Source organism: Canis lupus, chromosome 1 (genome assembly GCF_048164855.1).
Source record: "Canis lupus baileyi chromosome 1, mCanLup2.hap1, whole genome shotgun sequence".
Lineage (NCBI taxonomy): Eukaryota > Metazoa > Chordata > Mammalia > Carnivora > Canidae > Canis > Canis lupus.
In genome coordinates this window covers 3133195-3155867 of record NC_132838.1, presented here as the reverse complement: position 1 = coordinate 3155867, position 22673 = coordinate 3133195, and the positions used below count along the sequence as shown (strand labels likewise).

Below are 22673 nucleotides of genomic sequence, written 5' to 3'. Positions count from 1 at the left end.
TCTCTCCCCTTTGTTCACTTGCAGCTTCCATGTTTGTCTGAAATCGTCGTAAGCAATAGTCACTCTGAGATCAGTTTTGGGATATGTATTATGATCAAAACAGATTTACCACTTGCCGCTGAGAAGCCTGAAAAAAAATTCCCTTGGCCAGGGCCACAAGTTTTCTTGCTACATTGTGATTGAATTATAACAATAATAATCTCTGTATTAAGAAAACACAATGTTTCAAAATTGGACATGAAAGTCTTAAAGACTGGTTCATTGTGGTGTCCATTTTTCCAATTTCTTTTGGGAAAAACATATTTTAAGCATTTTAAAATATTTAAACATGTTTTATTCATGGTTTAAGTTACAGGATAATAATAACATATTTAATGAAGATCTACTTACATGGGTAAATTTTATGGAACACGATGAACTGGGCACCTTAACTTTGAAATAACTAGATTTCTGCTCCTTTATCTGTAAGATTTTTCCTTAATTAAGACTCCTGTTACTTATTGAAATTATGAACAGCTGGAGAAAGAATACTTATACCTAAATATATGGCTAAATTATTTCAAGCCTCCTCAAACCTTATCCAAAGCCGGGGAAGCCCTGAAGGTAACATCACGCCTGTGCACGGTGGCCAGGGTCAAGCTGCATTCACTGTCCGAGCACTGCTGGGGAGTGGGGAGGTGGGTCTGTTTGAACTCATGACCGGACAATCGAGGCCTGAGTCAAGATCAAGAGTAGGACCCTTAACGGGCTGAGCCATCCAGGCTCCTTGAGACTTTAAATTTTGAAGTTTTATTGTGTAATGTTTGAATAATGCAGTAGAGAGAAGGGTACAAATCAGAACACCTATGACTTATCCTTAATGATTGTCAATATTTTTCCAATATTATTTCATCTACAACTCCCCATATTTGGAAACAAGATAGATGTTTATTTTCCTGCCCTGTAACAAAACATGAGATGGTTTCCAGGACTAGTTCCAGCTTTACTGATATATCTGTGGGTGGTGCAGAAATGAACGCACATCTCAGAATCTATTTTGTTATTATTCACATAAAAGACATCTGTCCAGCCCCAGTGCAGTGCCCTCCGCAACCCCAGCCAGCTTCTCCCAGTGCCCTGAGGCCCGGAGTGGCCATGCCCATCTCTCACTGCTCTCATTGGGGTGTGAGCAAAGTGTGTGCCACCTTCGTCCAGCCCCTAAAAGAACCAGAGACATATGTTCCCTCTTCTTTCCTACTTGTTCTGGGCTGACAGCAACCGTCGTGCTGGATCTGCTTCTGACTCTGTGGCATTAACCGTGGAGACTAATGGCTAAGGGCTGTTGCTTACAAAGTCCATTGGCTGAACAACACGGAGCAAATTACGTGACCTGACACTAGTTTCCTTCACTTGTAAAATGGCCACAACAAGTGGTTGACGTCTTTTAAAACTCAAAGTAGGTACCTGGAAATATCTGGCTCATAATAGGGAGTGGCTTTCCCCCCAGATTACTGCTAAATATTGCATAATATACAAAAGCTACCTCAAAGATAGCATTAAGAATGGAGGAATCAAAATCAAATAGCCTGAAAAAATATCCCGGGTCATTTCTAGTAGCTGTTCTGGAAGACCAAGTACAGCGCGCTAATTACAGTGTAACAGGTGAAGTGAGTAAACTTTGAAGAAAAGGATCTCTTTCCCTTCCTCCGAAAGTAAACAGAAAACCATTGCAATTCATGTTTATTTGGTTGTTTCTGGGACAAATGATATGACCATAGAGTGCCCCCTTCTAAAGAAAATTGTAATGGCCTCTTGTTTAAGTAAGAATAATGTGTCCCACGATTATCAATCTGTCTTACCAGACACAACAATTGGGCATTCATGGACACATCCTTTAAACTTTATCTCCCAGTCTGTCCTTCCCATTCACACAGGGTTTTGGAAGAGATACCTAAATGGAGAGCCAAGACCCCTTAGTGACCAGAGGAAAGGAGACAGAGTAATCCTATCTCAGCATTGCCTCTAAGACAAGACTATTATCTGGGGGACAAAGCGATAAATCCAATCTGCTTTTCCATTAGCACTTTAAGTAGCTGTATTATAAGTACGGCGGTCCCATCAGTGGTCCTGGAAATGACACCATACATACTGTTCATAATGCTCTTCTGTCCACAGCACTCATCTGTAAATATTTTAGTTTCTCAGGTGAATTTTTAATGTTGAAGACTTTTTAAAATCATTTTTTCCCTAAAATTATTCTTCTTAAAGATAATTCAGTAGTAAATGAACCAATCAACCTGTAAAAATCCCTCAACATTGAAGGACTTCTTCTATATTATGGGCCAGCATTTGCTGTGCCAATTCTCCTACGTTTAATCTTAAACATCATCCTATTTTCCCAATACATTATGAATCAAAATGTGTTCTTTACTTTTATAATTTTCTGCTATTTTTCTTCACACTGAATGAAAAGAGAAGAAGCGAGCATGGACAACCAAATGGAAGATTGAAGTGAGAAACTCTTTTATTCTCTAAAATGGAATCAACATGAAGGAAAAGAAGTTCACCTGTCCAGGGACGTGCTGGGTAAGATGTGTCTCGGGGGCAATTATGTTCCGTATGTAGCACACCCTACAGAATGCCAGTGAGCCCCATTGATAGGGACAGGAATCGTCCCACGGAGCCTTAATGGGCTTAAGCAATTAGATTCAGTGTCTGGCTCCTGGGAAGTGCTGTGATGTGGCTAGAAGGGCAGAGGCCGCTGCAGACTGAGGGCTTCCTGAGGCTCTCCCAGCGGGGAAGGGACTCCACCCTGCAGCTCACTCTAGCCTCCTGTCCATCCCCAGAGGGAGAACACTGCAGGCAGCACGTGCAGGGCTCTCAGGGGAGCTGCTGCACAGGGGAGACAAAGACTAAGCTGCATGGCAAGGGTTCTGGTTGGAGAAGCCCTCGGCTTCCCGCCACCACAGGACTGAGACTTTATCAAGGGACCCTGGGAAACGCCCCCACCTCCAACCCTCGGTGATGCCTGCTGGGCCATGACCATGACAGTGGGAGCCGAGAAGGGTGGCCCTTGGGAAGCCCCGGGTCAGGATGGGAGGCAGACCCAACGGAGTGCCCACCAGGGATCTGAGGTCCCTGGCACCCAGCACCACAGCAGCCATGCCACACAACCCAGCTCACAGCCAGATGAACACAGAACCTCACACGGAAGCCCTATGACCCCCAGCTCCTGTCACCGTGCCTGGCTCGCAGCAAAAATGGCAAGGCGACCAAAGGCACGAAAGAGTGGGCTGGAAAGCGAGGTGGCATGGAAATCGGACTCAGGGAAGCAGGCCCCAGGTCTGCAGCCGATGCGCAGGCTGAGATCAGGGGCTCAGGAGCTGGCGGAGCAGCAGACGCCGCTGAGAGGGCGGAAACCCCAAGCATCTAAACAGGTGCTGGATTCAAATATGGTGGCGGGACTGGAGAGGGCCTTAGCCCCTGACAGCTGGCTGGCATGCCTCAGGGAAGAATCCTTGACCTTGACGGCCAGTCAGCAGAAACGTCCCCACTGGAAGGCTGAGACACAGGGGAGCATGCTGGTAGCACACACACAACAGGTGCTACAGCAGAGAGGCTGGCAGAGGGATCTCCGGGCACAGGCCTGCACTTCCCAGATCCACCCCCAGTGAGCCAGTGTGCAACCTGAGCTTCCGTCCCACACCCACCAACAGTGGGTCACATGGTGGGCAGCTCCCACCCACATCCTTCTCCGTGCTGGCCACCAGCCCTGGCAGAGCTCTCTCCTCGGTCGGAAAGGGCCTTTCACAAACTTGAAATTGTTTTTTGAGACATTTTTTGGGAAAATCCTTTTTAAAAAACTTGACATGGTGATTCTAAAGCTCATTTGTAAGAATACAGGAGCCAGTTTGGCTGAGAAAATTCTAAAAATAAAAAGAAATGACAGGAGATCATGGTTCTTGATGCTACCAAAGTTCACTGCAAAATCACAGCAATTGAAACAGATCGATGGATCAGAAGAGACGGTTTAAATCAAGCTCAAGTATGTAAGAACGTAACATAGTCTGTGCAGTATATCCAAATGGTGTCAAATAGATGGATTATTCTATAGGTGGGGTTTGAACAAGTGGACAATCATGAACACAAAAATAAATGAATAAATGTTAAAAACGATGTATTAATTTCCATTTCTTTCCAAGTAATGATTTAAAATATTATTTGAATTAAAGATGTCAATGTAAACATTAAAGTCACAAAATTACCAGGAGAAAAACAGGAGGATATTTAATTATTGGTAGGAGCTGCAGAGGAAATTTAAGAAGATTGCTGAGGACACTTCCAAGGGCAAAATATAAAAGAAAAAACCACTAAATGTACCTACATTAATGCTAAAATGTTCCAAGTACCCAAACTTCTCAAAACAAAATTAAAAAAGACAGCAGACTCCCACATGCTGTCGGAGGCACGCTGACACCCTGGAGCAGCAGCGGCCACCCTGCAGCGGGCCCCTGGCTGCTTTTGCACAAGGGTGGTAGCGCTCAGAAAGCGGCATGTGTTTCACTTCCTGAGTTCCTATGTTCTTCTTGTACAGTTTCATAAAGCAAAAATCATACAAATAAATGACACTCTTTAATAGAATTTCTAGTCCTGGGTTTTCTTTCTTTCTTTCTTTCTTTTTAGAGATTTATTTATTGGTGAGAGAGCGAGATAGTAAGCAGGGGAGTGAGGGGCTGAGGGAGAGGCAGGAGGTGAATCTCCAGGGCACCCCTTGCTGAGCTCAGAGCCCAGCGAAGTGGGGCTCCATCTCACCACTCTGAGATCAAGACCTGGGCTGAAATCAAGAGTCGGGCGCTTACCCGACTGAGTCCCTCAGGCGCCCCTCCAGTCCTGAGTTTTCAAGGTCACTGTAAAAAAATTGTATGGGCATCTTACTACCTAATCATTAGAAAATTTTGATAATATTTTAAATGAGATTAAATGTAAAGAATTTCCTTCTAGTTGATATTAAGTATTTGTATTTCCTCCAACGAAGGCAAAAGTAAATAAAATGTCATTTCGTATGTAAATCGACTTTTAGGAAAGGCTTGAATACATTTCATGAGATAAAAATGAAATATTATGCATCAAACCAGAAAGATCATTTCTTTTTTTTTTAAGATTTTTATTTATTTATTCATGAGAGACACAGAGAGAGAGGTAGAGAGACACAGGCAGAGGGAGGAGAAGGCTTCTTGCAGGGAGCCCAATGCAGGACTCTATCCCAGGACCCCGGGATCATGCTCTGAGCTGAAGGCAGATGCTCAACCACTGAGCCACCCAGGTGTCCCCAAAAGATCTCTTCTTACTGATTCCAGGGTCTGTGCAAGACTTACTGCAGAAAGATTTGGATGCCAAGGCCGATTCTTGAAATAATAACCGTATGTCTTGTATTAAAGTGGTAACATATTCTAAAATGTTCTTTAAAAGTGGAGCCAAAAGTTGGAAGTCAGACCACGAAGCCTCCAGAGATGAAGAAATAAAACCGTTGTTCAAACTAAATCATAACTTGTGCGCTGCTGGCCAACTCAGGCCTTCCAAGAGACCAGGGTGGGGTGCAGGGTGGGGGTACATGCAGCATTGGGGCACATGCTCTGAGCAGCCGGCGGGGATGAGATCGTGCTCAGGAAACATCCACGTGGATAAGCTGAAGGAGGCATGAGCAGTGAGCAGTGATGGGCATTTCCCAGGACCATGTGTGTGTGGAGATGCAAGGAAGAGTGGACACCATCCAAGTGCACAGAATTGCGTGGGTTGAGGGGAGGCCCTACTGGTGGAGATGAGAAATGTTCGAGTTTTATTAATGAAGTAGAAAAGGAATGAAGCTAAATGAAATCTAATTAACGTCTAATATCGTAAAGGGAAATACTACTCATTTGTGAGTCTAGATGATGATTGTAAATAATTGTAATGGCCTCTTTGCTTTCAGTAAAAGCTATGCAAATAAGTCCCTTTCTCGTTGTAAAATTCTAAATGATATTAATAGAAATCAGTGTTTTAAATAAATATTAACAGCCATGGTTTCATTTTATTTAGCAAAGAATAATCATTGTCTTACATCTGGAATTGCTACACTTTCAGAAATTCGAAATGAAGATATGCTCATTCTGGGAATCATCCTGTCCGTGTTCCCACGCCCAGAATCCTCACACTGGCCACCCAGGGAACAGGACAGACACGGCGTTGCCCACCTGGAGCCGCACCCCAGCTGTGGGGGACACAGCTCACTTTCACACAGAGAGAAGACCAGTGAAGATACGTGCCATGCGGGAAGCCAACGGGATACAAATATTTTGAAATAAAATTGTTCTTCTTATTAAAAAAAAACAAACTAATTTTATATAATGTAAATAATGAGTATGCAGTATTCTATTCTAATGAAGTGTGTTGAAAACATTTTTCTTAACATTTTGGCCGTGGCTCCTTTGTCACTGACATTGACGCTTGGCCTTCCCATGGCCCTGGTACCCTGGGTGCTCTCAGTGTCCTCTGGCTGCCTGTCACAGGGGAGTGGATAGGTGTCATGGGCTCCAGAGGATGCTTAGAGGTTTGTATGAAACCTTACAGGTCTCCCTTTGTCCCTACCTGACCTACCTGGGGTCGAAAGAATGTCTTCCATTGTTGGCAACAAAAATCCTCCTGCAGGGAGCTGTGCTCACTTCTGAGGCTGTCGATTCAGTCTCACTTGTATATGGGTTTCCGTGGCCAGCAATTCAGTGGAGGCAATTCATTAACTCATGAAACACTCTTCAGGGATGTTCTCGTGATGAGTGGACATGCTGTCTGTAGAGGAAGATGACAAATAGCTGTGGGTCCCAAGAATGCTGGGCTTCTACTCTGGCAGAGGGTCCGCCCTGGGCCTATGGGAAGAGTGAGAAGTGAAGACACTTGGGGCTGTGTCTTCACCCTGCGATTCAGGCCTGAGCTACCACAGGACTCTGCCTCTCAGAGGGAAGTGGAGACACTTATAAATGTGAAGTTTTATAAGAATTTGGAAGTAATTTGCTCATGCAAACACATTGCAGCATGAAAAGGAATTTGTAGGAAAAGCTGATGGTACAGAAGGCTAGTCAGTCTCCCAGCATGAAAGAGATAACAAGAGTAGCTTTGCTGATAAAGATTATGATTTTGCTCCTTTACAACACGGAGTTTTACCCTTTGGATATTGCCAAATCCTTGGGCAAACATAGACATTTCCTTTCTTTATTTTTATTTTATTTATTTATTTGATATTTGGGGCCATCATGAGCCACTTACTGGGAAAGAAATCGCATCACAAGTGTGGAATCTAGGATTGCTGTGCTTCGGGATGATTCTGAAGGAATGACTAATCTGACTTTCTAAGATCTCAAATATTACCTTTTCTCATACCTGTCTAGGTGGAGGCAATTTTTTGTTACTTATTGTGATTTACCCCAAGGCAATCTATGTTTTGCTTATAGAACTTTAAAAATTTCAAAAAAGCTTAAATCATGGTAAACCTTTATTTTTAGCTAAAATCAGGCAGTCTTCTTAAGCTGGATTAATTAGAATCAGAGACACAAATATGAATCCAGAAACGAAGGAGTGATGTGTCCTCCTCACAAATGCTGCAGATAAGGGCAGCACGAGCGGTTTTATGAGCTCCTCAGTCTTTCTGTTTGATGACATCGTTGTAATGCTGTAGGGTCTTTGAAGGCCAGTGGGTGCTGTGCAGGTGGCGAGGACTGTTCTGGGGCAGGGCAGGCACTGCAACTTACGGGAAACTCCCCCAAACCTAGGCTATCTAATCTCTGAAGGAAAAGGCCATAAATAAACAATTTGTCCCCACAAGTGAAAAAGGGAGTCGTCTGCCTGAAAATCCTTCTGAACAGTGATTCTGCCCCGGGCTCCAGCCCAATGTGTCGCTCAGAGTGAGACACTGCAGACGTCCACGCACGGTGTGGCCAAGGCAAGACGGCTTTGCGGAGGGTCGGGGGTGGGGGGTGGCTTGTTCTCGGAAAGCCTGAAAGAATCATCCCCGTGCTCCACGAAAGTGGGGTGGGCTCCCGAGCCATAATAAAAGGCCATGCATCCATAGCATCTTCCAGCAGAAACGGGAAGAGAGATACCCCAGCCTCGCCAGCCTACGTAAGAGGAAGACGAGTATGCAGAGAGAATCAAGGTTTCCCTTGGGGAAGGAAAAGGGTGAAAATAACCCCTCATTCCCTGCGGGAAAGATAATGTTACAGGACAGGCTTCCTTTCTCTGCTTCTGCAGAACATCAGCGATGAAACCTCCGTGCAGGTGTGCAGGTGTGCAGCTGCTGGGGCTGCCCCCGGTCACCAAGACACAGGAGCGAGCGGATGGGTGGGGCCCACCAGGTGGGGTGGGAGAGGGCACAGCGGTCCTACGGGACGTGATAACTGTGCGATCAGCTGAGGCTGAAGGCGCATTTGCACGTGCAGCCAGCCAGCGCTGGAGATCGTATCAGGGATGTGGTGACCGGGTCTCGGGGCTGCGGCCACGTCGGGGAGCACGACTCACACCGTCAGTGCCAGTTTCCTCGTCTGCCTCACCTTGTACACACAGAGCTCCACAGGGCCAGGAGGGCCTCTCTTCAGTGTGGATCTCCTGCACCCAACACAGTGTGTGGCCCTAGCAGGTGCTTCAGGCATCTTCTGTGGCTTCTGGACTCCACTTCAGGTGGCCGATATTCCCCACTGCCTCCCTCGGAGACAGAGGACATGTGGTTGAAAAGGCAGTTCTCAGGCTTTTGTTCTGGGAAACAGCAGAGAGGAAATGTCACCATCAGTGAGGACCGCTCACCAGGACCAAGGCATGTGGGGATGACAGATCCTCTCTGTGCGGACCTTTGCTTGAAACCCACTCAGCCTCATGTAAAGAAGCATCTGACTCAGAAGCTATCAGCCCAAACTACGGAGGGTTTTTCGACAAATGCAGTTTACAAAGGACACACAGAAGATGTAGAAACAACTGCAAGGTCAAAGAAATTATACAGGTGTCTAATGTAAACGCAGAAGGACGATGTCAGGAGGGCACGTCTGGAGTCCGAAAGTGGTGTGGGCGAGCTGGGACCAGACCAGGGGGGTCCGTCCTGCTCCATGAAGGGGACATTGAATGACAGGGAAAATCATGCCCCGAGTGGCCTCATCCCCTCTCTGTAGATATCAGGAGGGAACCCATTAATGAAAACATTACAGGAATTTTTAGAAGCAAGAAAACATCGCATATAACGGGCCAAGTCTCCACAGTTCTCATGCCCCAGTTGATTCAGGGGTCATGGTTTCGAGGAGTTGTGCGGAGAGGGACTCCCCTGAGTCACTAGCTGCCTGCAACCTGCCCTGTCGCACCCTGTCTTGACCTGTCCCGTCCTGTTCCATCCTGCTCCTGGTTCTGGTCCTGCTCATTTCCTGCTCCTCTTTCTGCTCCTGCTCTCCTCCTGCTCCTCCTCTGCTCCTGCTCCTCTCTTGCTCCTTATCCAACTCCTCTCCAGCTTCCGATCCTTCTCCCCTCCTGCTCCTCTCCTGTTCCTGCTTCTCTCCTGCTCCTGCTCCTCTCCTGCTCCTGCTCCTCTCCTGTTCCTCTCCTCTTGTGCTCCTCTCCGGCTCCTGCTCCTCTCCTCCTCCTCCTCCTGCTCCAGCTCCTGCTCCTGCTCTTGCTCCTCTCTTGATCCTGCTCCTCTCCTGCTGCTCCAAATATCCTGCTCCTGCTCCTGCTCCTGCTTCCCTCCTACTCTTCAACTGTTCCTGCTCTCTGTGCTTCTGCTCCAGCTCATGCACTACTCCTGCGCCTGCTTCTCTCCTGCTCCTGCCTCTGCTCCTGCTCCTGCTCCTCTCCTGGTCCTGCTCCTCTCCTGCCCCTTCTCTTATTCTGCTCCTACTCATCTCCTGCTACAGCTCCTCTCCTGCTCCTGCTCTTCTCCTGCTTCTGCTCCTTTCCTGCTCCTGCTCCTGCTCCTCTGTGACTCCTGCTCTTACTCCCCTCCTGCACCTCCCCTGCTCCTGTTCCTTCTCCTGCTCCCATGCCTCTCGTGCTCCTCTCCTGCAACTCTCCTGCTCCTGTTCCTCTCCTGTTCTTGCTCCTCTCCTGCTCCTCTCCAGCTCCTGCTCCTCTCCTTCTCTTGTTCATCTCTTCCTCCACAACTGGTCCTCTCCTGCTCCTCTCGTGCTCCTGCTCTTCCTTCTCTCATGCTCCTGCTCCCCTCCTGCTACTCTCCTACCCCTGCTCCTCTCCTTCTCCTGTTCCTCTCCTTCTCCTCTCCTGCTTCTCTCCTGTTCCTGCACCTGCACTTCTCCTGCACCTGCTCCTGCTTCGGCTCCTGCACCTCTCCCACTCCTGCTCCTCTCCCGCTTCTGTCCTGTTTCTTCTCCTGCTCCTTCTCCTCTCCTGCTCTTGGTGTTCTCCAGCTCTTCTGCTCTTGCTCCTCTCCTGCTCTTGCTCCTCCTCCTGCTCCTCTCCTCCTCCTGCTCCTTTCATGGTCCTCTCCTGCACATTTCCTGCTCCTGCTTTTTTTCTGCTCCTGCTCCACTCCTGCTCCTGCTTCTGCTCCTCACCTACTCCTGCTCCTCTCCAGCTCCAGCTCCTGGTACTACTCCCCTCCTGCACCTCCCCTACTCCTTTCCTGCTCCTGCTCATTCTCCTGCTCCTCTCTGGCTCATGCACTAAGCCTGCTTCTGCTCCTTTCTTCTTCATTCAACTAATCCTTGCCTGCTCATGCTCCTTCTTGTCTCCTGCTCCTGCTCCTCTCCTACTCCTGTTCCTCTCATGCTCCTCCCCTGTAACTTTTCTGCTCCTGCTCCTCTCCTACTCTTGCTCCACTCCTGCTCCTACTCCTCACCTGCTCCTGCTCCTCTCCTGCTCTGGCTCATGCACTACTCTTGCTCCTCCTCCTCACTTGTTCATGCAACTGCTCATTGCCTGCTCATGCTCCACTCCTGAACCTCTCCTGTCCCTGCTCCTACTCCACTCCTGCTCTTGCTCCTCTCCTGATCTTGCTCCTGCTCTCTCCTGTTCCTGCTCCACTCCTGCCCCTTCTCTCCTTCCCTTGCTCCTCTCCTTCTTCTGCTCCTGCTCGTCTCCTGCTCCTGCTCTTGCTCTTGCTATTCTCGTGCTCTTCTTCTGCTCCTCTCCTGTTCTTGCTTCTTTTTTGCTTCTCTCCTGCTCCTGATCCTTCTCTTGCTCCAGCTCATGCACTATTCCTGCTCCTGCTCCTCTCTTGTTCATGCAACTGCTCCTTGCCTATTCATGCTTCACTCCTCCTCCTGTCCTGCTCCTTTTCCTCTCCTGTGCTTGCTCCTCTCCTGCTCCTACTCCTCTCCTACTCCTGCTCCTCTCCTGTTGCTGCTCCTCTCCTGCTCTTCCTCTGTTCCTGCTTGGCTCCTGCTCCTGCTCCTCTTGGGCTCCTGCTCCTGCTCCTTCCCTGCTCCTGGTCCTCTCCTGTACCTCTCTTGATCTTGCTTCTCCCCTGCTCTTGCTCCTTCTCCTTCTCCTTTCATGCTCCTCCTGATCCTGATCCTGCTCTTCTATGCTCCTCTCCTGCTCCTTTTCTGCTCCTGCTCCTCTCCTGCTCCTTTCCTGCTCCTGCTCCTCTCCTGCTCCAGGAAGATATTTCTGTCCCGCTGCTCTGCCCTCATCCTTGGCTCTCTCTTTCCCACACTCATTTTTTTCTGTCAACATTAATTTATCACCAATGGAAAATTTGCTTGTTCTCTTAAAAAAACAACCTAACGACAAGAAATGTGAAGCATAAAGCATGTAAGAAGCCAGAATCATGCTCATTAGATAGAAACACTAATAATAATTTGTACTTTAATAATTTAAATAATTTGTACAAATTAATTATTTCATAATTTCCATATGTGTACATATTTGAGATAATTACTAAAAAAGAACAATATGATCTATTCTCTTTTGCAAGTTGCCTTTCTTCTTGGTGTGCTTTGGCTCTGTGTTCATTTCATCTCCTCCATTATTAATCCATATGTTAGAAGAGTGCTTAGCATACAGTAGGCATTAAATAAATGCTTGTGGCGTGGGTGGATGCATGGAAGAGTGACAGGCACATTTTAATGTGTGTGGCCTAGGCAATGGCCCTGTGTGTGGACGGGTCTGAAACTGAGTTCTGGGCCTCCCCTCCCCACTCTCCGGGGTGCCCTGCACCTGGTCCTTCCTGACCTTCTGGAGGACTCAACTGGCCTAGTGCTCAGTGAAGTGCCCCAGGAAAGTGGCCCCCAAATGGCTGTGTGGGGAAGGATGACTCTTCTTCCCACCAGGTCCACTGGAGCTGGTGTTGGCCATTGGGATTCCGTTGAGATTTGGGGAATTATTTTTATAGCAGAGAGCCTATCCCAACTCATATAGTAACCATTCTACTCGTTCTCCAGATATTTTTATTGTTATACGGAAGTCCTGCCAACAAGGGTGATAACAGATGGTAGCCTTACACCATGGCCAATGCTCTATATTATTAAACTTGAAAAAGTGCTCACTGCTGTGGAACAAGAAATCTCACTGTGATTTCATGTGGATCTAGTCAGGGATTCTGTGTTCTTTGCTTATTACCTCTTCTGTGAGGTGGCTGGGGGAGCAGAATATGAAGAGGGGAGAGAGGGGGAGGGGAGGGAGAGGAAACAGAGACAGATGGGGAGATTGGGAGAGAGGGAACTCAAGGTCCCCTGCTGCCCTGGCCCCAGCTGTTTGAGTCTCCCCAGGTAGCTCAGCCCATGAGTGAGGAAGCCTGGGCTTGACCCTGAATTCAGACACCTTAGGGCATCTATATGGACCATTGGCTGGGGGAAGGAAGGCCACTGTCTGAGCCCAGGTCACAGCCAGAACCATAACAGGTCACCATGAAGGACATCATTTTGCTTCACCATGTCTGTAGAGGTTCATCACATAGCAACAGGTAACCCCAAGAGTTCCCATGTGATTTTTACCAGTATGTGAACATTTATCCAGGCCTGAGGTCAATCGTCCTCTCCTCACAAAGAAAGCAAACACTTTAGCAGTATAAGATGACCTTAGGAAAAAAATCTGCAACTCTGAAGACACTTTTTCTGGGCTGAGATGACGATACACCCCGTTTGTCTAGGGTGGCCCTAGTTTGCATATTTTGTATATTTGTGATTTTAAGGAGCACTTTTTTTTTCTCAAAAGTTTGGTTGATAAGTTGTAAGCTCCTCTGTTTTATGGAATCATCACCTGGTTAGTGGCTTCAAAAACCAGTACTTTGCACTCTGTTAAGCTACTTGGAGAAACTTTGACAGCAGACAGAAATAAACCAGTTGGTAACTGTGCTCCCAGATGGGTGTGTGTGTGTGTGTGTCCACCCCAGGCCCTGGGAATATGACCTTCTTTGGACCCACGACATTTGCAGGTGTAATCAAGTTGAGACTAGGTCATGGTGGAGCATGGCAGGCCCTGACACAGTGACCAGTGTCACAGGGAGTCCAGGACCAGAGTCATGGACACAGGAAGAAGTCATGCATCCTTGGAGGCAGAGCTTCAAGAGACACTGAGGATTTCTGAGACACCAGAAGCTGGAAATGCTGGAGCAGGAGGTTCTCCCCTGGAGCCCTCACGGGGGACTCGGGTCTGACTGTGAACTTCTGTCCTCCAGGCTGAGAGAGAATACACTTGTGGTGGGTAAGCTCCCCCATTTATACTGATCTATGACAGCAGCCAGCGGCCATAGAAAACTAGTGGAAGCAGCAAAGACATTCTCCATTAAGGCCACAGATCAATGAGGAAAACACAACCTGGGTGAGAGTTTTAGCTCTTGCAAGCATGAAGTCCATGAGGAGCAGGTGCTCCCCGGAGTGATGAGGAAGGAGGTGTGGCCCTCTAGTTCAAGCCTGCGCTGACCGGCGTGCCACTGGGATCTCTGTCGAGCTTCCAGCCCCTCACCCCGACTTTCTCCTGCCACAGATCCTGCCGTTTTCAGTGAGAGTTTGCAGAAACTGCCTTCTTGTCTTGCTTGGGGACCAGGCTGTCATGGTTCCTTGAGAATGGACAGCCAATGGTAAAAACCAATAGGTCTTAGAGCACCTTGCTTGTCATTTTCTCACTTAAAAGTGTTCTTCCATTTCACCAGGTAATTAAAAATGATACTAGGAAGGAAAAAAAGAAAGAAGAAAGAAGAAAAAAGAAAGAGAAAGAAAGAAAGAAAGAAGAAAGAAAGAAGAAAGAAAGAAAGAAAGAAAGAAAGAAAGAAAGAAAGAAAGAAAGAAAGAAAGAAGGAAGGAAGGAAGGAAGGAAGGAAGGAAGGAAGGAAGGAAGGAAGAAAGAAAGAAAGAAAGAAAGAAAGAAAGAAAGAAAGAAAGAAAGAAAGAAAGAAGAGTTTTGATTTAAAATTGCTGAACCAATAGGCTAGGGCAAGATGGTAAAAGAGTAGGGGTCTCCAACTCACCTGTCACCACCAACTTACCTAGATAACTTTCAAACCATCCTGAAAGCCTACGAATTCTACCTGAGATTTAAAGAGAGAACGGCTGGAATGTTATAGAGAGAAGGGTTTTTGCTTCCTTTTTAAAAAAGTATTATTTGTTTATTTATTCATGAGAGACACACAGAGAGAGAGGCAGAGGGAGAAGTAGGCTCCATGCAGGGAGCCTGACGGGGAACTGGATCCCAGGACTCTAGGATCACGCCCTGGGCTGAAGGCGGCACTAAACCGCTGGGCCACCGGGGCTTCCCCGGGTTTCTTCTTATAACAAGGTAGGAAGACAGAAAAAAATAAAAAAGAATCAAGTGGGGGGGGTCCCCATGAGGAGCCGGACTAAGGCCACAACAAAAGCCTCTGGACAGGAAAGCCCAGCCCCGGAGAAGCAGGAACTTTCAAAAATCCACAATGGATTCTTCCGGACAGGAAGGTGCTTAGCAGGAAAATCCAGCCGAATCTCAGGAGGGGCGGTGGGGCCTCCAGTCTCCCGGGGTCACTCACAGAGGGGGGCGCACGGGGGAGAGCGCCCCACACCGCGGGCCCAGCCATAAAGGGCTGGAGCACCCGGCGGGGCCTTGGGGAGAAGCCGAGGGTCAGGGGGGACTCCGCGGGGGACCTGCTGCCTTTGGGGGACCTGGCCTAGAGCGTGATCCCAGTGGCACAGGCCCTGGATCCCAGGGCGCCGGGGACACAGCCCAGGATCCTGTGCTCCCCACGGGACAGAAGGAGGCAGGGAGGGCACAGGACAGCTAGGAGCTCCTGCCACCAGGGCTCCCAAGCTGTGCAGAGCAGCGCCCCTCACCCCCAGAGCATCCAGGCCCCTGTGGACTGGGAGCTGTGGTGGTTACTGCAGCACCTGACTCCAGGGCTGGAGAGCTGGCCACCGCCAGTGTCATTGTTCCTCCTGGTGTCACCTGTGCCTGGGAGGGGCGGGGCCCTAGGGCACAGAGGCCTCACGGGGTAAACAGCTCCCACTGAGCCTCGAACCTGGGGGGAGGGGGACGGGGCATCTCCTCCAGGTGCACACACCTGAGAGTCAGCACAGCAGCCCCTCCCCCAGAAGACCAGCTGTAAGGACAGGGGGAGAGCAAGTTCTCCACCGAGCAGCGCTGGAAAGATCAAGGGGAAGTCGAGGGATTTACAGTATATAGAGCCAGAGGGTACTCTTCCTTTTTTTTTTTCTTCCTTTTTCCAGTATAACTCATTTTTATATCAGACTGTAAATTTCCATTTTTTTCTCTTTTCCCACCTTAACTACAATATTTTACCACCTCTTCATTTTTAAGATTCTTCCTTTTGACTTTCATATTTCTAAAATTATAGGTCCTAGATATATTTTCCTATTCTAGATTCTCTTCAAGATACTCAACTTAATTCTGGAAGATACACAAAATATAATTTTTTTTGGTTTTGTGTATGGTTTTTTTCTCTGCCTCATTTTGTTCTACAATGGCAGAAGTTAATACCTTCTATGACATGACCAGTATGCATCCAAAACCAAGTGGCATACCGTACTGGTTCATTCTGTGAGATTCCTCAAACTCATTCTGCCCCCCTTTTTTTTATCTCATTTCTGTTTTGGTGGTCAATGTTGGGGCCTTCTACAAGTATTTCTGGTTTATATAAATTTGGGACTGAGCATCTTCTAACATACATAACTTAATATATTCAGAACCGAGACAATGACTCTCTAGAACCACTCAGGTAGACTACATGCTGCCTCCACTACAACTTCCTCACCACCACCATCTCCCAGTCTCCCCTCCTTTTTTCTTCTAATTTTTTTTTCCTTTTTCTTTTTTTTTTCCTCTTCTTCTTTGGGATTCTTGGTCTTTTACTTTTTACTACTTTGTTTTAAAATTTGTTTTTCACTTTAGTGGCTCTTTTGCTTTATTTCATTCTGCTCTTTGTTTTCAATTTCTGGTCTCTGACCTCAGCGGAATCATCTAGGGTGAAATTTACTTAGGTCGTGGTTGATATTCTTGACTCAGCCCGCTCATACAGCCACTGTGTACTGAGCAAAATGACTAGAAAGAAGAACTCACCACAAAAGAAAGAATTAGAAACAGTATTCTCTGCCACTGAGTTACAGAATCTGGATTACAATTCGAGTCAGAAAGCCAATTCAGAAGCACTATTATAGAGCTACTGGTGGCTCTGGAAAAAAGCATAAAGGAATCAAGAGACTTCATGACTGCAGAATTTAGATCTAATCAGGCTGAAATTAAAAATTACATGAGATGCAATCCAAACGGGAGGTCCTAACAGTGATGATTCATGAGGTAGAAGAACGAGTGAATGACATAGAAGATAAATTGATGGCAAGGAAGGAAGCTGAGGAAAAAGAGAAAACAATTAGAAGATCATGAAGAAAGGTTAAGGGAAATAAATGATAGCCTCAGAAGGAAAAAATCTATGTATAATTGGGGTTCCAGAGAGAGCCAAAAGGGCCAGAGGGCCAGAAAGCATATTTAAACAAATAATAGCTGAGAACTTCCCTAATTTGGGGAAGGAAGAGGGATTCAGATCCAGGAGATAGAGAGTCCCCCCCAAAAAAAAATCAATAAAATCATCCAACACCTCAACATTTAATAGTGAAACTTGCAAAGTCCCAAGATAAAGAGAAAATCCTTAAAGCAGCAAGAAACAAGAGATCCCTAAATTATATGGGGAGAAATATTAGATTAAAAGCAGACCTCTCCACAGAGACCTGGCAGGCCAGAAAGGAATGGCAGGATATATTCAGGCACTAAATGAGAAGAACATGCAGCTAAGAATACTTTACCAGCAAGGCTTTCATTCAGAATAGAAGGAGAGATAAAGAGCTTCCAAGATCAGCAGAAACTGAACGAATATGTGACCACCAAACCAATTCTGCAAGAAATATTAAGAGGGACTCTGTAAAAGAAAGAAGCCCAAAGAATTAATCCACAATAACAGGAACTGAATAGGTATTACGAAGACACTAAATTCATATCTTTCAAAAGTAACTCTGAATGTGAAAGGGGTAAATTATCCCATCAAAAGATGCAGGGTTTCAGACTGGATAAAAAGCAAGACCCATCTATTTGCTGTCTACAAGAGACTCATTTGAGACCTAAGGACACCTCCAGCCTGAAAATAAAAGGTTGGAGAACCATTTACCATTCAAATGGTCCTTCAAAAGAAAGTTGGGGTAGCCATCCTCATATCAGATAAATTAAATTTTATCCCAAAGACTGTAGTAAGAGATGAAGAGGACACTATATCATACTTAAAGGGCCTATCCAACAAGAGAAGTTAGCAATAATGAATATTTATGCCCACAATGTGAGAGCCGCCAAGTATATCAATCAATTAATAACCAAAGTAAAGACATACTTAGATAATAATACACTAATAGTAAGAGACTTCAACACGGCCCTTTCTGCAAATGACAGATCTTCTAAGCACAACATCTCCAAAGAAACAAGAGTTTTAAATGATAGACTGACCAGGTGGATTTCACAGATATATACAGAACTTTGCATCTGAACGTAACTGAATACACATTCTTCTCAAGTGCACATGGAACTTTCTCCAGAACAGACCACATACTGGGTCACAAATCAGGTCTCAACTGATACCAAAAGACTGGGATTGTCCCCGTCATATTTTCAGACCATAATGCTTTGAAACTTGAACTCAATCACGAGAAGAAATTTGGAAGAAACTCAAACACGTAGAGGTTAAAGAGCATCCTGCTGAAAGATGAAGGGGTCAAACAAGGGAATTAGAGAAGAATTAAAAAGATTTATCAAAACTCGTGAAACTGAAGACACAACCATTGAAAATCTCTGGGAAACAGCCAAAGCAGTCCTAAGGGGGAAATACATCGCAATACAAGCATCCATCCAAAAATTGGGAAAAAAAAATACACAAGCTAACCTCGCACCTAAAAGAACTGGGGAAAGAACAGCAAATAATACCTACACCCAGCAGAAGAAGAGAGTTTATAAAGATTCAAGCAGAACTCAATGAAATAGAGACCAGAAGAACTGTGGAACAGATCAACAAAACCAGGAGTTGGTTCTTTGAAAGAATTAATAAGATAGATAAGTCATTAGTCAGCCTTATGAAAAATAAAAGAGAAAAGATTCAAATTAATAAAATCACGAATGAAAAAGGAGAGATCACAACCAATACCAAGGAAATACATATTATTTTAAAAATATATTATGAGCAGCTATACACCAGTAAATTAGGCACTCTAGAAGAAATGGGTGCATTTCTTGAAAACCACAAACTACCAAAACTGGAACAGGAAGAAATAGAAAACCTGAACAGACCAATACCCAGGGAGGACATTGAAGCAGTCACCAAAAGCCTCCCAAACACAAAAGTCTAGGGTCAGATGGCTTCCCAAGGGAATTCTATCAAACGTTTAAAGAAAAAAAATACCTATTCTACTAAAGCTGTTCCAAAAGATAGAAAGGGACAGAATACTTCCAAACTCATTCTATGAGGCCAGCATCACCTTAATTCCAAAACCACACAAAGACCCCCCCAAAAAGGAGAACTATAGACCAATATCCCTGATGAACACAGATGCAAAAATACTCAACAAGATACTATCCAATAGGATCCAACAATACATTAGGAAGAGTATTCACCATGACCAAGTGGGATTTATCCCTGGGTTGCAAGTTTGGTTCAACACTCGTAAAACAATCAACGTGATAGATCATATCAACAAGAGAAAAAACAAGAACCATATGATCCTCTCAATAGATGCAGAGAAAGCATTTGACAAAATATAGCATCTATTCCTGATCAAAACTCTTCAGAGTATAGGGAAAGAGGGAACATTCCTCAGCATTTTAAAAGACATCTATGAAAAGCCCACAGCAAATATCATTGTCAATAGGGAAACACTGGGAGCCTTTGCCCTAAGATCAGGAACAGGACCGGATGTCCACTCCTACCACTGCTATTCAACATAGTACTAGAAGTACTGATTGCCTCAGTAATCAGACAACAAAAAGAAATAAAAGGCATTTAAATTGGCAAATAAGAAGTCAAACTCTCCCTCTTCACAGATGACATGATACTGTACGTAGAAAACCCAAAAGAGTCTACCCCAAGATTGCTAGAACTCATACAGCAATTTGGCAGTGTGGCAGGATACAAAATCAATGCCCAGAAATCAGTGGCATGTCTATACACTAACAATGAGACTGAAGAAAGAGAAATTAGAGTCAATCCCATTTATAACTGCACCCAAAAGCATAAGAGACCTAGGAATAAACCTAACCAAAGAGGTAAAGGATCTAAACCCTAAAAACTACAGAACACTTCTGAAAGCAATTGAGGAAGACACAAATAGATGGAAAAATGGAATCCATGCTCATGGATTGGAAGAATTAATATTGTGAAAATGTCAATGCTACCCGGGACAATGTACACATCCAATGCAATCCCTATCAAAATACCATGGACTTTCTTCAGAGAGTTGGAACAAATCATCTTAAGAGTTGTGTGGAATCAGAAAATACCCTGAATAGCCAGGGGAATATTGAAAAAGAAAACCAGAGCCAGGGACATCACAATGCCAGATTTCAAGGTGTACTACAAAGCTGTGGTCATCAAGACAGTGTGGTACTGTCACAAAAACAGACACATAGATCAATGGAACAGAATAGAGAGCACAGAAATGGGCCCTCAACTCTGTGGTCAACTAATATTCGACAAAGCAGGAAAGACTATCCACTGGAAAAAAGACAGTCTCTTCAATAAATGGTGCTGGGAAAATTGGACAGCCACGTGCAGAAGAATGAAACTAGACCATTCTCTTACACCATACACAAAGATAAACTCAAAATGGATGAAAGATCTACATGTGAGACAAGAATCCACCAAAATCCTAGAGGAAAACACAGGCAACACCTGTTTTGAATTTGGCCACAGCAACTTCTTGCAAGATACATCTATGAAGGCAAGGGAAACAAAAGCAAAAATGAACTCTTGGGACTTCATCAAGATAAAAAGCTTCTGCACAGCAAAAGAAACAGTCAACAAAACTAAAAGACAACCTACAGAATGGGAGAAGATATTTGCAAATGACCTATCAGATAAAGGGCTCATATCCAAGATCTGTAAAGAACTTATTAAACTCAACAGCAAAGAAACAAATAATCCAATCTTGAAATGGGCCAAAAACATGAACAGAAATTTCACCAAAGAAGGCATAGACATGGCCAAGCACCTGTTGCTCCGCATCACTGGCCATCAGGAAAATACAAATCAAAACCACAATGAGATACCACCTCACACCAGTGAGAATGGGGAAAATTAACAAGGCAGGAAACCACAAATGACGGAGAGGATGTGGAGAAAGGGGAACCCTCTTGCACTGTTGGTGGGAATGTGAACTGGTGCAGCCACTCTGGAAAACTGTGTGGAGGTTCCTCAAAGAGTTAAAAATAGATCTGCCCTATGACCCAGCAATTGCAGTACTGGGGATTTACCCCAAAGATGCATATGCAGTGAAAGGCTGAGACATCTGCACCCCGATGTTTATAGCAGCCATGTCCACAATAGCCAAACTGTGGAAGGAGCCTCGGTGTCCATCGAAAGATGAATGGATAAAGAAGATGTGGTCTATGTATACAGTGGAATATTACTCAGCCATTAGAAAGGACACATACCCACCATTTGCTACAACATGGATGGAACTGAAGGGTATTATGTTCAGTGAAGTAAGTCAGTCGGAGAAGGACAAACATTATATGGTGTCATTCATTTGGGGAATATAAAAAATAGTGAAAGGGATTAAAGGGGAAAGGGGAGAAAATGAGTGGATAATATCAGAGAGAGGGTGACATAACATGAGTGACACCTACTCTGGGAAACCAAGAAGGGGTAGTGGAAGGGGAGGTGGGTAGGGGGCTGGGGTGACTGGATGACGGGCACTGAGGGGGGCACTTGACAGGATGAACACTGGGTGTTATGCTATATGTTGGCAAATTGCACTCCAATATAAAAACCACAATAAAATAAATAAAATAAAATCGCTGAGCCAAGGAAATTAGAGATACTGGAGCCACTGTGACTTGAATTATTGAATTCACACTGTGAATCTGAGTGTGAGCCTCAGATTCCTCCTGGGAATGGGGTGACAGGGCTCCCCACGGGGTGACTGTGCAGAGGGATGCCAACCAAGCAGAACCCCAACATGCTGTGTCTGCAACGCATTCATTTGACATGCTCCGTAATCTCATGGAAAATAATGCAACTTTCAAAAACAACTGACACTCAGCCCTCTTAAATACTGCCATACTTTTCCAAAGGATATGAATAAACAAAAAGTGGAGCGGTTGGGCTGCTTACGCATTTGTTCTGCTTCTGCCGTTGGTGAAACACCCATGGTCACTCTTCGGAGTGGCCACAAGGTTCTTGGAAGTTCACCTATAAAATGTTCCCCTTAGTTTCCCCCCAAAACCATTTAGTGTAACGTTCTTTGTGGGAGCATTCTGTACAAGAAGGATTGGTTTTCAGTCACTTTCCCTGACACAGTGAGTGGCTTCTCCCCCAACCCAGTCAGTGTGTGTGCTTATGTTATCAGGTGCTTCACCTCCAACCTCAGGGGGATGGGAGAAGGTTTGTTCTGTTCTGCAAACACCAGAAATACAGGGGTCGGATTTGAGAAGGAATCGGTCACAGAAGCATCCCTTGTCTGCTGTGTCCATTCCTCCCAGTAGTTGGGTGATTGGATGGGCACTGGGATGGGCCCGCATCCTCGAGGGGAAGTTACCAGGGCACCAGCAAGTGCTTTTCCTACCTCCCCAATATTCATGGAGAGGCCAGGAACCCTCTGTTCCTCCCTTCCCCTCAACCCACCCCGTTTAACCCACCAGCAATTTCTACCAACCTTTGCTGCCAGAGTGTATTAAAACCATCGACGTGACTCCATCTCCTTGTCCTCCGACCCTGGTTCAAGCTCCCATCACCACACGTCCAGGCTGCAGTGACTCTGCCTTTGCCCACATCTCTTGCAATCACATTTCCACCCAGCAACCAGATGCCTTCTGCAGGAAAACCCATCCTCTGTCTGCTCAGAAATCCCCAGAGACCCAGGCGCCTTGCCACTCCTAGGATAAAATCCAAATGATTGAAACATGTCCAGTTCTTGCATTGTGAGGCGGTCCCTTCCCACCTTTGTGACTCAAGGTAGACTCCCTCTGGCTGTCTCACTGCCTGTGTCAGGCCTCCTTCT

The 22673-nt window shown here is 45.8% G+C and overlaps 1 long non-coding RNA gene across 2 annotated transcripts; it reads right to left on the bottom strand.

Moving 5' to 3' along the window:
* Positions 1 to 5171: 5171 nt before the first annotated feature.
* LOC140629170 (uncharacterized) lies at positions 5172 to 22547 on the bottom strand. Of its 2 annotated transcripts, XR_012027045.1 has the most exons (4): positions 22329 to 22547; positions 8556 to 8757; positions 6613 to 6801; positions 5172 to 5665 (listed from the first exon to the last, which is right to left on the bottom strand). It is a non-coding gene; the product is annotated as an uncharacterized lncRNA (long non-coding RNA). The 2 variants fall into 2 exon arrangements; XR_012027038.1 differs by having other exon boundaries at positions 5172 to 6801.
* Between the last annotated feature and the right edge of the window lie 126 nt (positions 22548 to 22673).